Raw genomic sequence first — 16,703 nt, 5'->3', positions numbered from 1 at the left:
ACAAACCACAATGAATTTTCTCAGGATCCTTCTGCCTAGTTTTTATGTGAAGACATTTCCTTTTCCACAATAGGCCTCAAAGCACTCCAAATGTCCACTTGCAGATTCTACAAAGAGAGTTTTTCAAACTGCTCAGTCAAAAGAAAGCTTCAATTCTGTGAGATGAATGCAAACACCACAAAGAAGATTTTCAGAGTGCTTTTGTTTAGTTTTTATGTGAAGATATTTCTTTTTCCTCAATAGGCCTCAAAGTGCTCAAAATGTCCACTTGCAGATTCCACAAAAAGAGTGTTTCAAAACTGCTCAATCAAAAGAAAGGTTCAACTCTGTGAGACGAATGCACAGATCACAAAGAAGTTTCTCAGAATTCTTCTGTCTAGTTTTTATTTGAAGATATTTCCTTTTCCACTATAGGCCACAGATCTCTCCAAATATCCAATGGCAGATTCTACAAAAAGGGTGTTTCAAAACTGTTCAATCAAAAGAAAGGTTAAACTCTGAGTGAGGAATGCACACATAAGAAGGAAGTTTGTCAGAATGCTTCTGTGTAGTTTTTATGTGGAGATATTTCCTTTTTCACCATAGGCCTCAAGGCACTCCAAATGTCCACTTGCAGATTCTACAAAAAGAGTGTTTCAAAACTGCTCAATCTAAAGAAAGGTAAAACCCTGTGAGATGAATGCACACAACAGAAAGAAGTTTCTCAGAATGCTTCTGTCTAGTTTTTATGTGAAGATATTTCCTTTTCTGCAATAGGGCTCAAAGCGATCGAAATGACCCCTTGCAGATTCTACAAAAAGAGTGCTTCAAAACTCCTCAATCAAAAGAAAGTTTCAACTCCATAAGATGAATGCAAACACCACAAAGAAGTGTCTCAGAGTGCTTCTGTTTAGTTTTTATGTGAAGATATCTCTTTTTCCTCAATAGGCCTCAAAGCATCCCAAATGTCCACTGGCAGATTCTACAAAAAGAGTGCTTCAAACCCGCTCAATCAAAAGAAATGTTCAACTCTGTGAGGTGAATGCACACACCACAAATTATTTTCTCAGATTGCTTTTGACTAGTTTTCATGTGAAGATATTTCCTGTTCCAAAATTGGCCACAAAGCCCTCCAAATATCCACTTTCAGATTCTACAAAAAGAGTGTTTCAATACTGTTCAATCAAAGGAAAGTTTCAACCCTGTGAGATGAATGCACACAACAGAAAGAAGTTTCTCAGAATGCTTCTGTCTAGTTTTTTTGTGAAGATATTTCCTTTTCCACAATAGGCCTCAAAGCAATCCAAATGTCCTCTTGCAGATGATACAAAAGAGTGTTTCAAAACTGCACAATCAAAAGAAAGGTTCAATTCAGTGAGATGAATGCACACACCACTAAGAAGTTTCTCAGAATGCTTCTATCTAGTTTTTATGTGAAGATTTTCCTTTTCCGCAATAGGCCTCAAAAGCACTCCAAATGTCCACTTGCAGATTCTACATAAAGAGTGATTCAAAACTACTCCATCAAAATAATGGTTCAACTCTGTGAGATGAATGCGAACACCAAAAATAAGTTTCTCAAAGTGCTTCTCTTTAGATTTTACTGAAGATATTTCTTTTATCCTCAGTAGGCCTCCAAGTGCTCAAAATGTCCACTTACAGATTCTAGAAAAAGATTGTTTTGGGGGTTGAGCCAAGATGGCCAAATAGGAACAGCTTCAGTCTACAGCTCCCAACTTGAGCGACACAGAAGACAGGTGATTTCTGCATTTCTGTTTGAGGTACCAGGTTCATCTCACTAGGGAGTGCCAATCAGTGTGTGCAGGACAGTCCGTGCAGTGCACTGTGCATGAGCTGAAGGAGGGCAAGGCATTGCCTCACCCGGGAAGTCCAAGGGGTCAGAGAGTTCCCTTTCCTAGTCAAAGAAAGGGGTAACAGAGGGCACCTGGAAAATCGGATCCGTCCCACCCTAATACTGCCCTTTTCCAATGGGCTTGGAAAACAGCACACCAGGAGTTTGTGTCCCGCACCTGGCTTGGAGGGTCCTATGCCCACGGAGTCTTGCTGATTGCTAGCACAGCAGTCTGAGATCAAACTGCAAGGTGGCAGCTAGGCTGGGGGAGGGGCGCCTGACATTGCCCAGGTTTGCTTAGATAAACAAGGCAGCCAGGAAGCTCGAACTGGGTGGAGCCCACCACAGCTCAAGGAGGCCTGCCTTCATCTGCAGGCTCCAGCTCGGGGAGCAGGGCACAGACAAAAATTCAGCATGAACCTCTGTAGAATTAAATGTCCCTGTCTGACAGTTTTGAAGAGAGTAGTGGTTCTCCCAGCACACAGCTGGAGATCTGAGAATGGACAGACGGCCTCCTAAAATGGGTCCCTGACCCCCGAGCAGCCTAACTGGGAGGCAGTCCCGATTAGGGACAGACTGACACCTCACTCGGCCAGGTACTCCTCTGAGACAAAATTTCCAGAGGAACTTTCAGCCAGCAGAATTTGTGGTCTCATGAAAATCTGCTGTTGTGCAGCCACCACTGCTGACACTCAGCCAAACAGGGTCTGGAGTGGACCTCTAGCAAACTCCAAGAGACCTGCAGCTGAGGGTTCTGTCTGGTAGAAGGAAAACTAACAAACAGAAAGGACATCCACACCAAAAATCCATCTGTACATCACCATCATCAAAGACCAAAAGTAGATAAAACCACAAAGATGGGGAAAAAACAGAGTAGAAAAACAGGAAACTAAAAAGCAGAGCACCACTCCTCCTCCAAAGGAACACAGTTCCTCACCAGCAATGGAACAAAGCTGGACAGAGGATGACTTTGATGAGTTGAGAGAAGAAGCCTTCAGACGATCAAACTACTCTGAGCTATTGGAGGAAATTCAAAACAATAGCAAAGAAGTTAAAAACTTTGAAAAAAATTAGATGAATGGATAACTAGAATAACCAATGAAGAGAAGGGCTTAAAGGAGCTGAGGGAGCTGAAAGCCAAGTTTCGAGAACTACACAAAGATTGCAGAAGCCACGGTAGCTGATGCGATCAACTGGAAGAAAGGGTATCAGTGATGGAAGATGAAATGAATGAAATGAAGTGAGAAGGGAAGTTTAGAGAAAAAAGAATAAAAAGAAACGAACAAAGCCTCCAAGAAATTTGGGACTATGTGAAAAGACCAAACCTACGTCTGATTGGTGTACCTGAAAATGATGGGGAGAATGGAACCAAGTTGGAAAACACTCTACAAGATATTATCCAGGAGAACTTCCCCAATCTAGCAAGACAGGCCAACATTCAGATTCAGGAAATACAGAGAATGCCACAGAGATACTCCTCGAGAAGAGCAACTGCAAGACGCATAATTGTCAGATTCACCAAAGTTGAAATGAAGGAAAAAATGTTAAGCGTGGCCAGAGAGAAAGGTCAGGTTACCCACAAAGGGAAGCCCATCAGACTAACAGCTGATCTCTCAGCAGAAACTCTACAAGCCAGAAGAGAGTGCGGGCTGATATTCAACATTCTTGAAGAAAAGAATTTTCAACCCAGAATTTCATATCCAGCCAAACTAAGCTTCATAAGTGAAGGAGAAATAAAATACTTAACAGACAAGCAAATGCTGAGTGATTTTGTCACCATCAGGTCTGCCCTAAAAGAGCTCCTGAAGGAAACAATAAATATGGAAAGGAACAACCAGTATCAGCCACTGCAAAAACATGCCAAATTGTAAAGACCATCAAGGCTAGGAAGAAACTGCATCAACTAACGAGCAAAATAACCAACTAACATCATAATGACAGGATCAAATTCACACATAACAATATTAACTTTAAATGTAAATGGGCTAAATACTACAATTAAAAGACACAGACTGGCAAACTGGATAAGGAGTCAAGACCCATCGGTGTGCTGCATTCAGGAAACCCGTCTCATGTGCAGAGACAAACATAGACTCAAAATAAAGGGATGGAGGAAGATCTATCAAGCAAATGGAAAACAAAAAAAGGGAGGGGTTGCAATCCTAGTCTCTGAAAAAATAGACTTTAAACCAACAAAGATCAAAAGAGACAAAGAAGGCCATTAAATAATGGTAAAGGGATCAATTCAGCAAGAAGAGCTAACTATCCTAAATATATATGCACCCAACACAGGAGCACCCAGATTCCTAAAGCAAGTCCTGAGTGACCTATAAAGGCACTTGGACTTCCACACAATAATAATGGGAGATTTTAACACCCCAGTGTCAACATTAGACAGATCAATGAGACAGAAAGTTAACAAGGATATCCAGGAATTGAACTCAGCTCTGCACAAAGTCGACCTAATAGACATCTACAGAACTCTCCACCCTAAATCAACAGAATATACACTTTTTTCAGCACCACACCACACCTATTCCAAAATTGACCACATAGTTGGAAGTAAAGCTCTCCTCAGCAAATGTAAAAAAACGGAAATTATAACAAACTGTCTCTCAGACCACGGTGTAATCAAACTAGAACTCAGGATTAAGAAACTCACTCAAAACCACTCAACTACATGGAAACTGAACAACCTGCTCCTGAATGACTACTGGGTACATAATGAAATGAAGGCAGAAATAAAGATGTTCTTTGAAACCAATGAGAACAAAGACACAACATACCAGAATCTCTGGGACACATTCAAAGCCATGTGTAGACGGAAATTTATAGCGCTAAATGCCCACAAGAGAAAGCAGGAAAGATCCAAAATTGACACCCTAACATCACAGTTAAAAGAACTAGAAAAGCAAGAGTAAACACATTCAAAAGCTAGCAGAAGACTAGAAATAACTAAAATCAGAGCAGAACTGAAGGAAATAGAGACAAAAAAAAACACTTCAAAAAATTAATGAGTCCAGGAGCTGGTTTTTTGAAAAGATCAACAAAATTGACAGACCGCTAGCAAGACCAATAAAGAAGAATAGAGAGAAGAATCAAATAGATGCAATAAAAAATGAAAAAGAGGATATCACCACCGATCCCACAGAAATACAATCTACCATCAGAGAATGCTACAAACACCTCTGCGCAAATAAACTAGAAAATCTAGAAGAAATGGATAAATTCCTCGACAAATACACCCTCCCAAGACTAAACCAGGAAGAAGTTGAATCTCTGAATAGACCAATAACAGGCTCTGAAATTGTGGCAATAATCAATAGATTACCAACCAAAAAGAGTCCGGGACCTGATGGATTCACAGCCGAATTCTACCAGAGGTACAAGGAGGAACTGGTACCATTCCTTCTGAAACTATTCCAATCGATAGAAAAAGAGGGAATCCTCCCTAACACATTTTATGAGGCCAGCATCGTCCTGATACCAAAGCCTGGCAGAGACATAACCAAAAAAGAGAATTTCAGACCAATATCCTTGATGAACATTGATGCAAAAATCCTCAATAAAATACTGGCAAAACGAATCCAGCAGCACATCAAAAAGCTTGTACACCATGATCAAGTGGGCTTCATCCCTGGGATGCAAGGCTGGTTCAACATATGCAAATCAATAAATGCAATCCAGCATATAAACAGAACCAAAGACAAAAACCACATGATTATCTCAATAGATGCAGATAAGGCCTTTGATAAAATTCAACAATGCTTCATGCTAAAAACTCTCAGTATATTAGGTATTGATTGGACGTAGCTCAAAATAATAAGAGCTATCTATGACAAACCCACAACCAATATCATACTGAATAGGCAGAAACTTGAAGCATTCCCTTTGAAAACTGGCACAAGACAGGGATGCCCTCTCTCACTGCTCCTATTCAACATAATGCTGGAAGTTCTGGCCAGAGCAATCAGGCAGGAGAAGGAAATAAAGGGTATTCAATTAGGAAAAGAGGAAGACAAATTGTCCCTGTTTGCAGATGACATGATTGTATATCTAGAAAACCCCATCATCTCAGCCCCAAATCGCCTTAAGCTGATTAGCAACTTCAGCAAAGTCTCAGGATACAAAATCAATGTACAAAAATCACAAGCATTCTTGTACACCAATCACAGATAAATAGAGAGCCAAATCATGAGTGAACTCCCATTCACAATTGCTTCAAAGAGAATAAAATACCTAGGAATCCAACTTACAAGGGATGTGAAGGACCTCTTCAAGGAGAACTACAAACCACTGCTCAATGAAATAAAAGTGGATACAAAGAAATGGAAGGACATTCCATGCTCATGTGTTGGAAGAATCAATATCGTGAAAATGGCCATACTGCCCAAGGTAATTTATAGATTCAATGCCATCCCCATCAAGCTACCAATGACTTTCTTCACAGAATTGGAAAAAACTACTTTAAAGTTCATATGGAATCAAAAAAGAGCCCGCATCGCCAAGTCAATTCTAAGCCAAAAGAACAAAGCTGGAGGCATCACTCTCGCTGACTTCAAACTATACTACAAGGCTACAGTAACCAAAACAGCATGGTACTGGTACCACAACAGAGACACAGCCCAATGGAACAGAACAGAGCCCTCAGAAATAATGCCACATATCTACAACTATCTGATCTTTGACAAACCTGACAAAAAGAAGCAATGGGGAAAGGATTCCCTATTTAATAAATGGTGCTGGGAAAACTGGCTAGCCATATGTAGAAAGCTGAAACTGGATCCCTTCCTTACACCTCATACAAAAATTAATTCAAGATGGATTAAAGACTTACATGTTAGACTTAAAACCATAAAAACCCTAGAAGAAAACCTAGGCAATACCATTCAGGACATAGGCATGGGCAAGGACTTCATGTCTAAAACACCAAAAGCAATGGCAACAAAAGCCAAAATTAACAAATGGGATCTAATTAAACTAAAGGGCTTCTGCACAGCAAAAGAAACTACCATCAGAGAGAACAGGCAACCTACAGAATGGGAAAAAATTTTTGCAACCTACTCATTTGACAAAGGGCTAATATCCAGAATCCACAATGAACTCAAACAAATTTACAAGAAAAAAACAAACAACCCCATCAAAAAGTGGGCAAAGGACATGAACAGACACTTCTCAAAAGAAGACATTTATGCAGCCAAAAAAAATGCTCATTTATGCACATGAAAAAATGCTCATCATCACTGGCCATCAGAGAAATGCAAATCAAATCCACAATGAGATACCATCTCACACCAGTTAGGATGGCCATCATTAAACAGTCAGGAACCAACAATTGCTGGAGAGGATGTGCCAAACTAGAACAACTTTACACTGTCGGTGGGACTGTAAACTAGTTCAGCCATTGTGGAAGTCAGTGTGGCAATTCCTCAGGGATCTAGAACTAGAAATACCATTTGACCCAGCCATCCTATTATTGGGTATATACCCAAAGGACTATAAATCATGCTGCTATAAAGACACATGCACACGTATGTTTATTGTGCCACTATTCACAATAACAAATTCTTGGAACCAACCCAAATTTCCAACAATGATAGACTGGATTAAGAAAATGTGGCATATATACACCATGGAGTACTATGTAGCCATAAAAAATGATGAGCTCATGTCCTTTGTAGGGACATGGATGAAACAGAAAACCATCATTCTCAGTAAACTATCACAAGGACAAAAAACCAAACACCACATGTTCTCACTCATAGATGGGAATTGAACAATGAGAACTCATGGACACAGGAAGGGGAACATCACACTTCGGGGACTGTTGTGGGGTGGGGGGATGGGGGAGAGACAGCATTAGGAGATATATCTAATGCTAAATGACGAGTTGATGGGTGCAGAAAACCAACATGGCACATGGATACATATGTAACAAACCTGCACATTGTGCACATGTACCCTAAAACCTAAAGTATAATAATAAAAAAAAGGAAAAGAGTGTTTCAAAACTGCTGAATCAAAAGAAATGTTCAGCTCTGTGAGATGAATGCACACACCACAAAGAAGTTTTGCAGAGTGCTTCTGTCTAGTTTTTATGTGAAGATATTTTCTTTTCCACAATAGGCCTCAAAGCACTGCAAATGTCCACTTGCAGATTCTACAAAAAGAGTACTTCAAAACTGCTCAATCAAAAGAAAGGTTCAACACTTTTAAGTGAATGAACACACCACAAAATATTTTCTCAGATTGCTTCTGTCTAATTTTTATGTGAAGATATTTTGTTTTCCACAATAGGCCACAAAGCGCTCCAAATGTCCACTTGCAGAATCTACGAATGAGTATTTCAAAACTGCTCAACCTAAGGAAAGTTTAAACCCTGTGAGATGAATGCACACAACAGAAAGAAGTTTCTCAGAATGCTTCTCTCTAGATTTTATGTGAAGATATTTCCATTTCTGCCATAGGCCACAAAGTGCTCCAAATGGCCACTTGCAGATTCTACATGAAGAGTGTTTCAAAACTGCTCAATCAAAAAAAAGGTTCAATTCTGTGAGATGAATGAACACACCACTAAGATGTTTCTCAGAATGCTTCTGCCTAGTTTTTATGTTTAGATATTTCCTTTTCCAGGATAGGCCATAAAGCGCTGCAGATGCCCGCTGTGGTTCCTACAAAAAGATTGATTCAAATCTTCTAAATCAAAGGAAAGTTTCAACCCTGTGAGATGAATGCACACAACAGAAAGCAGTTTCTCGGAACGATTCTGTCTAGTTTTTTTGTGAAGATATTTCCTATTCCACAATAGGCCTCAAAGCACTCCAAATGTCCACTTGCAGATCATACAAAAAGAGTGTTTCAAAACAGCATAATCAAAAGAAAGGTTCAACTCAGTGAGATGAATGCACACACCACAAAGAAGTTTCTCAGGATGCTTCTGTCTAGTTTTTATGCGAAGATTTTCCTTTTCCACAATACGCCACAAAGCACTCCAAATGTCCAATTGAGGATTCTACATAAAGAGTGTTTCAAAAAAAAAAGGTTCAATTCTGTGACATGAATGGACACACCACTAAGAAGTTTCTCAGAATGCTTCTGTCTAGTTTTTATGTGAAGATATTTCCTTTTCCGCAATAGGCCTCAAAGCACTCCAAATGTCCACTTGCAGATTATACATAAAGAGTGTTTTAAAACTGCTCAATTAAAAGAAAGGTTCAACTCTGTGAGATGAATGCAAACACCAGAAAGAAGTTTCTCAGAGTGCTTCTGTTTAGTTTTTATGTGAAGATATTTCTTTTTCCTCAATAGGCCTCAAAGTGCTCAAAATGTTCACTTGCAGATCCTAGAAAAAGAGTGTTTCAAAACTGCTCAATCAAAAGAAATGTTCAACTCTGTGAGATGAATGCAAACACCACAGAGGAGTTTCTCGGAGTGCTTCTGTCTAGTTTTTATGTGAAGATGTTTCCTTTTCCACAATAGGCCTCAAAGACCTGCAAATGTCCACTTGCAGATTCTACAAAAAGAGTGCTCCAAAACTGCTCATCCAAAAGAAAGGTTCAACTCTGTGAGGTGAATGCACATACCACAAAGTATTTTCTCAGATTGCTTCTGTCTAGTTTTTATGTGAAGATATTTCCTTTTCCACAATAGGCCTCAAAGCACTCCAAATGTCCACTTGTGGATTCTACAAAAATAGTGTTTCAAAACTGCTCAATCAAAAGAAAGTTTCAACTCTGTGAGATGAATGGACACACCACAGAGAAGTTTCTCAGGATGCTTCTGTCTAATTTTTATGTGAAGATATTTCCTTTTCCACAATAGGCCTCAAAGCGCTCCAAATGTCCACTTGCAGATATTACAAAAAGAGTGTTTCAAAACTGCTCAATCAAAAGAAAGGTTGAACTCTGTGAGATGAATGCACACACCACAGTGAAGTTTCTCATAATGCTTCTGTCTAGTTTTTATGTGAAGATATTTCCTTTTCCAAAATATGCCACAAAGCACACCAAGTGTCCACTTGCATATTCTACGAAAAGACTGTTTCCAACCTGCTCAATCAAAAGAAAGGTTCAACTCTGTGAGGTGAATGCACACACCACAAAGTATTTTCTCAGATTGCTTGTCTAGATTTCATGTGAAGATATTTTCCTTTCCACGATAGGCCACAAAGCCCTCCTAATCTCCACTTGCAGATTCTACAAAAAGAGTGCTTCAAAACTGCTCAATTAAAGGAAAGTTTCAACTCTGTGAGATGAATGCACACAACAGAAAGAAGTTTCTCGGAATGATTCTGTCTAGTTTTTTTATGAAGATACTTCCTATTCCACAATAGGCCTCAAAGTGTTCCAAATTTCCACTTACAGATTATACAAAAAGATTGTTTCAAAACTGCACAATCAAAAGAAAGGTTCAACTCAGTGAGATGAATGCACACACCACCAGGTAGTTTCTCAGGATGCTTCTGTCTAGTTTTTATGGGAAGATATTTCCTTTTCCACAATAGGCCACAAAGCGCTCCAAATGTCCACTTGCAGATCCTTCAAAAAGAGTGTTTCAAAACTGTTCAATCAAAGGAAATTTTCAACCCTGTGGGATGAATGCACACAACAGAAAGAAGTTTCTCAGAATGATTCTGTCTAGTTTTTTGTGAAAATGTTTCCTTTTCCACAATAGGCCTCAAAGCACTCCAAATGTCCACTTCCAGATCATACAAAAAGAGTGTTTCAAAACTGTGCAATCAAAAGAAAGGTTCAACTCAGTGAGATGAATGCACACACCACAAAGAAGTTTCTCAGGATGCTTCTGTCTAGTTGTTATGTGAAGATATTTCCTTTTCCACAATACGCCACAAAGCGCTCCAAATGTCCACTTGAAGATTCTACATAAAGAGTGTTTCAAAACTGCTCAATCAAAAGAAAAGTTCAATTTTGTGAGATGAATGGACACACCACTAAGAAGTTTCTCAGAATGCTTCTGTCTAGTTTTTATGTGAAGGTATTTCCTTTTCCACAATAGGCCTCAAAAGCGCTCCAAATGTCCACTTGCAGATTCTACATAAAGAGTGTTTCAAAACTTCTCAATTAAAAGAAAGGTTCATCTCTGTGAGATGAATGCAAACACCACAGAGAAGTGTCTCAGAGTGCTTCTGTTTAGGTTTTATGTGAAGATATTTCTTTTTCCTCAATAGGCCTCAAAGTGCTCAAAATGTCCACTTGCAGATTCTAAAAAGTGTTTCAAAACTACTCAATCAAAAGAAATGTTCAAGTCTGTGAGATGAATGCAAATACCACAAAGAAATTTCTCAGAGTACTTCTGTCAAGTTTTTATGTGAGGATATTTCATTTTCCACAACTTGAAATCTAATTTCCCACTGCCATGCAACCTAACATATTTGTATGTTAGACTCTGGGAATTAGGACATGAACATTTTTGGGAGGCCATTGTTTTGTCTACAGCAGACATAATCTATTTACCTGCAGATTAAAGTGTTCTTTATTTTTCTGCCTCCCTCTCAATTTTTTTTAAATAATATGAATTGTAGTAAAGAGAAATAAAGTAAAGAAAGTAAAAAGAAGGAAGGAAAGAAGGAATGAAAGAAAGAAAGAAAAAAGGAAGAAAAGGAGGAAATGAGAGAAGGAAGGATGGGAGGGAGAGAGGAAGAGAGAAAGGCAGGAAGGGAGGAAAAAGAAAGCAAGAACACAGAAAGAAAGAAAAAGAAATAAGAAAGGAAGAAAGAGAAAGAAAGAAAGAAAAGAAGGAGAAAGGGAGGAAAGAAAGGAGGAAGACAGAATGGTAAAAGGGAGGAAGGCAAAGGAACAGAAAATAAAGAGGAGAAGGAAGGAAGTAACGAAGGAAGGAAGGAAGGAAAAAGGAGGAAAGGAAGGGAGAGAGGAAGGAAGAAAAGGAGGGAGGGAGGAAGGGAGAAAAAAGGAAAGAAAGCAAGAAAGTGAGAAAGAAAGAAAGAATAAGAGAAAAGAAGGAAGAAAAGAATGGAGGGAGAAAGGAAGGGAGGGAGGGGGGAAGGAAGAATAAGAGGAAAGAAAGAAGGAAAGAAGGAAGGAGAAAAAAAGAAAGAAAAGAAAAGAAAAAAGAAAAGAAAAGAAAGAGGAAAAGAAAGGAAGGAAGAAGGCAAGGGAAGGGAAGAGAAGAGAAAGGAAGATGTAAAGAAGGAAGGAAGACCACAAATATTAGAAATTCTGGGTTTGTTAGAGAATATGCCATACTGTTCTTTTTTTTTTTCACTTGAAATGAAAGAGTATCTGCCATTGAAGATTGGATGTCTTGTTGGTGATATTGTTGTTCTTATCTTCCATATGATTACTGAGTTTGTGCCTAGTCTGTCCATTACTAAGACAAAAGTGTTGAAGTCTGCAAGAATAATTTTGGATTTTTCTAGTTCACCTTTGAGATCTTTCATGTTTTACCTCATGTATTTGGAGGTTCTGTTGTTAGCTGCATACCCTAATTAGTAGGATGTTTACATCTTCTTGAGAATTGATTATTATATTATATATTATCTCTCATCTCTGATACTATTTCTTGTTCTGAACTCTGTTGTGTCTAATATCAATGTAGTCCCTCCACAGCTTTATTTTAGTGTTTCCATGATATGGCTTTCTCCATAGCTTGATTATAACCTATTTATTTATATATTTGGAGCAAGATATAAAATTTAGAGTTGATGTTTTAAAGATTTTTTAAGATGTAATTCATATTTATTTTTGTTCTACTTGACATTCTCTGAGTTTCCTATATCTGAAGTTTGATTTTCTGTCACTTCTTTTAGAATATTTTCGGCAGTTATTTTGAAAAATATTTCTTTTGCTCCATTATTTTTCCCTCTTTTGTTTTTGGGATTTCAATTATAACTAGGGTGGGTAATTTCATCTCAGTCTTATGCAGGTACTTTTTCTCGGGGTCTCAGGAATGTAGGCTTCTCACACTTCTGTTATTTTCCTGGCTGTGTTGCTGAGCTCAGTGATATTCCTCCTTCACCTTCAAAAGCAGTTTTGTTTTGTTTTTCCTGTTTTCTTTTCTTTTTTTTTAAATTTTTTTTATTATTATACTTTAGGTTTTAGGGTACATGTGCACAATGTGCAGGTTTGTTACATATGTATCCATGTGCCATGTTGTTTTGCTGCACCCATTAACTCGTCATTTAGCATTAGGTATATCTCCTAATGCTCTCTCTCCCCCCTCCCCCCACCCCACAACAGTCCCCGGAGTGTGATGTTCCCCTTCCTGTGTCCATGAGTTCTCATTGTTCAGTTCCCACCTATGAGTGAGAACATGCGGTGTTTGGTTTTTTCTCCTTGCGATAGTTTACTGAGAATGATGGTTTCCAGCTTCATCCATGTCCCTACAAAGGACATGAACTCATCAGTTTTTATGGCTGCATAGTATTTCATGGTGTATATGTACCACATTTTCTTAATCCAGTCTATCATTGTTGGACATTTGTGTTGGTTCCAACTCTTTGCTATTGTGAATAGTGCCACAATAAACATATGTGTGCATGTGTCTTTAGAGTAGCATGATTTATAGTCCTTTGGGTATATACCCAGAAATGGGATGGCTGGGTCAAATGGTATTTCTAGTTCTAGATCCCTGAGGAATTGCCACACTGACTTCCACAATGGTTGAACTAGTTTACAGTCCCACCAACCCAGGCAATACCATTCAGGACATAGGCGTGGGCAAGGACTTCATGTCTAAAACACCAAAAGCAATGGCAACAAAAGCCAAAATTGACAAATGGGATCTAATTAAACTAAAGAGCTTCTTCACAGCAAAAGAAACCACCATCAGAGTGAACAGACAACCTACAGAATGGGAGAAAATTTTCGCAACCTACTCATCTGACAAAGGGCTAATATCCAGAATCTACAATGAACTCAAACAAATTTACAAGAAAAAAACAAACAACCCCATCAAAAAATGGGTGAAGGACATGAACAGACACTTCTCAAAAGAAGACATTTATGCAGCCAAAAAACATATGAAAAAATGCTCATCATCACTGGCCATCAGGGAAATGCAAATCAAAACCACAGTGAGATACCATCTCACACCAGTTAGAATGGCCATCATTAAAACGTCAGGAAACAACAGGTGCTGGAGAGGATGTGGAGAAATAGGAACACTTTTACACTGTTGGTGGGACTGTAAACTAGTTCAACCATTGTGGAAGTCAGTGTGGTGATTCAGCATCAGGCGTATTCTAAGTGTGGCAATTTTTGTTACCTTCCCCTACATATTAAGTGGAATATCTTGGTCTATTTGGACTCTTACAACAAAATAACGTAAACTGGGTGACTAAAAAACAACAGATTTTTTTTTCACACTTCTTGAGGCTGTAAGATCTCCAGTCAAGATGCTCACAAATTCAGTGTTGATGAGAGCCCATTTCATGGTTCATAGACGGTGCCTTCTTTCTATGTCCTCACATAGTGGAAGGCACACAAGAACTCCATTGAGCTTCTTTTATAAAGGCACTAATCCCATTCGTAAGGGTTCGGCCTCGAAGACCTAGTCACCTCCCAAGTGTTCTGCTCTCCCTGATCTGTATCATATACAGACTCTCTTGGATTCCTTACCAATTGCTTGAGAGATCAGAGTGGGTTTGTGGGGAAAAAGTTTTCAAGGTGATGGATCTTTCCCAACTTCTGCAGCTGTCAGCGGTCTCCCAATCTGACCAGCCCCACTTTGTCTTTAGGAATTTCTTGATTATTCCAGCTTTACTTGTCATAGTGGTGTCTATTTGCACCTGTCCTATGTAAGTGCATCTGTCCTCTTTCTCCTTGCAGGTGCTTGTTTTCCCTCACATTTTGACTCAGTTCTTGGCAACCTGGTTGCTATAAAAATAAAGTCATGACTTTGAAGATAGTTTGGTTCTTTGTTTTAGGTTAGGAGTCCTATTCCATCCCAGCTCTCCAAAACCCAGAATCTTTGGGGGGTTGAAATTTTAGGCTTTCTCTTTGAATTGTAGTTTTATCGTATTTCAGTTACAATGTGCATTTTCATGATGATTAACGAGACTAAGCTTTTTTTGTGTAGTTGACTGTAGCTTTGGATTTTTTTCCCAAATCCCTTTTCATTTCTTATTTTCTTTATGGTTTTATAAAATGTAGTTTACATATTGCAGCTTGATTTTTTACTCAGTTAATGGCATGCTTAATGGAGAGAAAAATATTAACTATATTTCCTTTTAATTACCGTGCTTTTTTCTTTTTTAAGGAAATATTTCATTATGTGCCGCGGCTTTTTGCCGTTTTTTACCCCCGCCGCCGCGGCTTTTTGCGGCTTTTTGCCCCCGCCGCCGCGGCTTTTTACCTCGCGGCTGCGGCTTTTTGCAGCTTTTTGCCCAGGCCTTCGCGGCTTTTTGCCCCTGCCGCCATGGCTCTGAGGGCAGGAGCGGTAGACTCGGCTGCCAGCTCTACCGGCGTCCTTGTTCGGGCAGTGGCGAGGGGCGCTCCTGGTCCAGCTCTCCCGGCTTGGGGGTTCCTTGCCTAGGCGCCCGCGCCCCAGGCTCCCTGCCTCAGCCACCGCGGCCTGCATAGAGCTGCGCTGTGCGCCGCGGCCATGGGAGAGAAGGAGGGCGGTGGCAGGGGTGATGCGGCGGCCGCGGAGGGAGGAGCAGGGGCCGCGGCCAGCCGGGCGCTGCAGCAGTGCCAGCAGCTCCAGAAGCTCATCGGCATCTCTATCGGCAGCCTCCTCGGGCTGCGCACCAAGTGCGCTGTGCCCAACGACCTCACCCAGCAGGAGATACAGACAGTGGAGGTAAGGGGGTCGGGGACACAGGCTGGGCTCGAGGAGCGGTCCGGACACCTCCCTCCGCGCCCCAGTTCACTCCTGGCCGAGTTTCATCCTTGAGCCCGAGTCGTCACCTTGGTGGCTTCCTCTCTCTTCTGCACTCGCTGATGAGGCAGCTGGAGGACCTGGGACCAGCCCTCACCTTGGGCAGGATTTGTGGGGCGGGTGCGTGGTGGGAACTTGGATGGAGGCTTGAGGGGCCTGTGGGAAGAGTGGGCTGCGCGCGGACATCCCCTTAACCCCTGAATTTCCATCTGGTCCAGCCCTCTCATCTTGTAGGTGAGGAAACGGAAGGCCTGAGGGAGAACTGACTTGCCAGGAACCCCTCTTAAGGAGATTTAACAAAGAGTGGTTATTAAAGGAGCACTGAATTGGGAGTCAGACCTGGAGGCCCACACCCTTGGTTGAGACATTATACCACCTTGAGTCTGGCCTGTTGACTGAGGGTGAGCCACTCCATCCTCGTCTGATTGTGGGGTCTTGACCTCAAGGGGTTTCCTGCAGGAAGAAGCAAATGGGTTTGCTTTCCTGGCTCTGTCCAGTACCTTAGGGACCCTGAGGGCTGGAGAGATTCTTGGAGAGCCATCTGGTGTATGTCATGGGTGGGACTTTCTTGAAGGTCAGTCTGCCCAGTGGGCTGGCTCAACCTGAATGAACTGTCTTGAATCTTTGGAGTTGTCTGTGTACTTTTAACGGCTTCTCATCCTTGCACCAAAAGATCCCCTGGAAATTAGGTGGGAAAACCTTAACTTTTGTGGGACCTTGTGTTTGTCTTAAAAGTTCATGCACGTGGCCGGGTGTGGTGGCTCACACCTGTTATCCTGTCCTGGATCCCTTGAGTCAAGGAGTTTGAGACCAACCTGGACAATATAATGAGACCCTGTCTCTACAAATAATAAAATATTAACCAGGGGTGCTTGTGCTCGTCTGTAGTCCCAGCTACTACTGTGGCTGAGGCGGGAGGAGCACTTGAGCCTGCACTTAGCTGTGATGTCACCAGTGTACTACAGCCTGGGCCACAGAGCAAGACCTAGACTCAAAAGAAAAAAAAAACAAAACA

The 16,703-nt window shown here is 40.6% G+C and overlaps 1 pseudogene; it reads right to left on the bottom strand.

Annotated features, from left to right (window-relative positions):
- Positions 1–15,062: 15,062 nt before the first annotated feature.
- LOC115838553 lies at positions 15,063–15,874 on the bottom strand (annotated as a pseudogene).
- Between the last annotated feature and the right edge of the window lie 829 nt (positions 15,875–16,703).

This window comes from Nomascus leucogenys, chromosome 15 (assembly GCF_006542625.1).
Source record: "Nomascus leucogenys isolate Asia chromosome 15, Asia_NLE_v1, whole genome shotgun sequence".
Taxonomy (NCBI): domain Eukaryota; kingdom Metazoa; phylum Chordata; class Mammalia; order Primates; family Hylobatidae; genus Nomascus; species Nomascus leucogenys.
The sequence above is the reverse complement of the archived record's forward strand: the minus strand, read 5'-3'. Positions and strand labels throughout refer to the sequence as shown.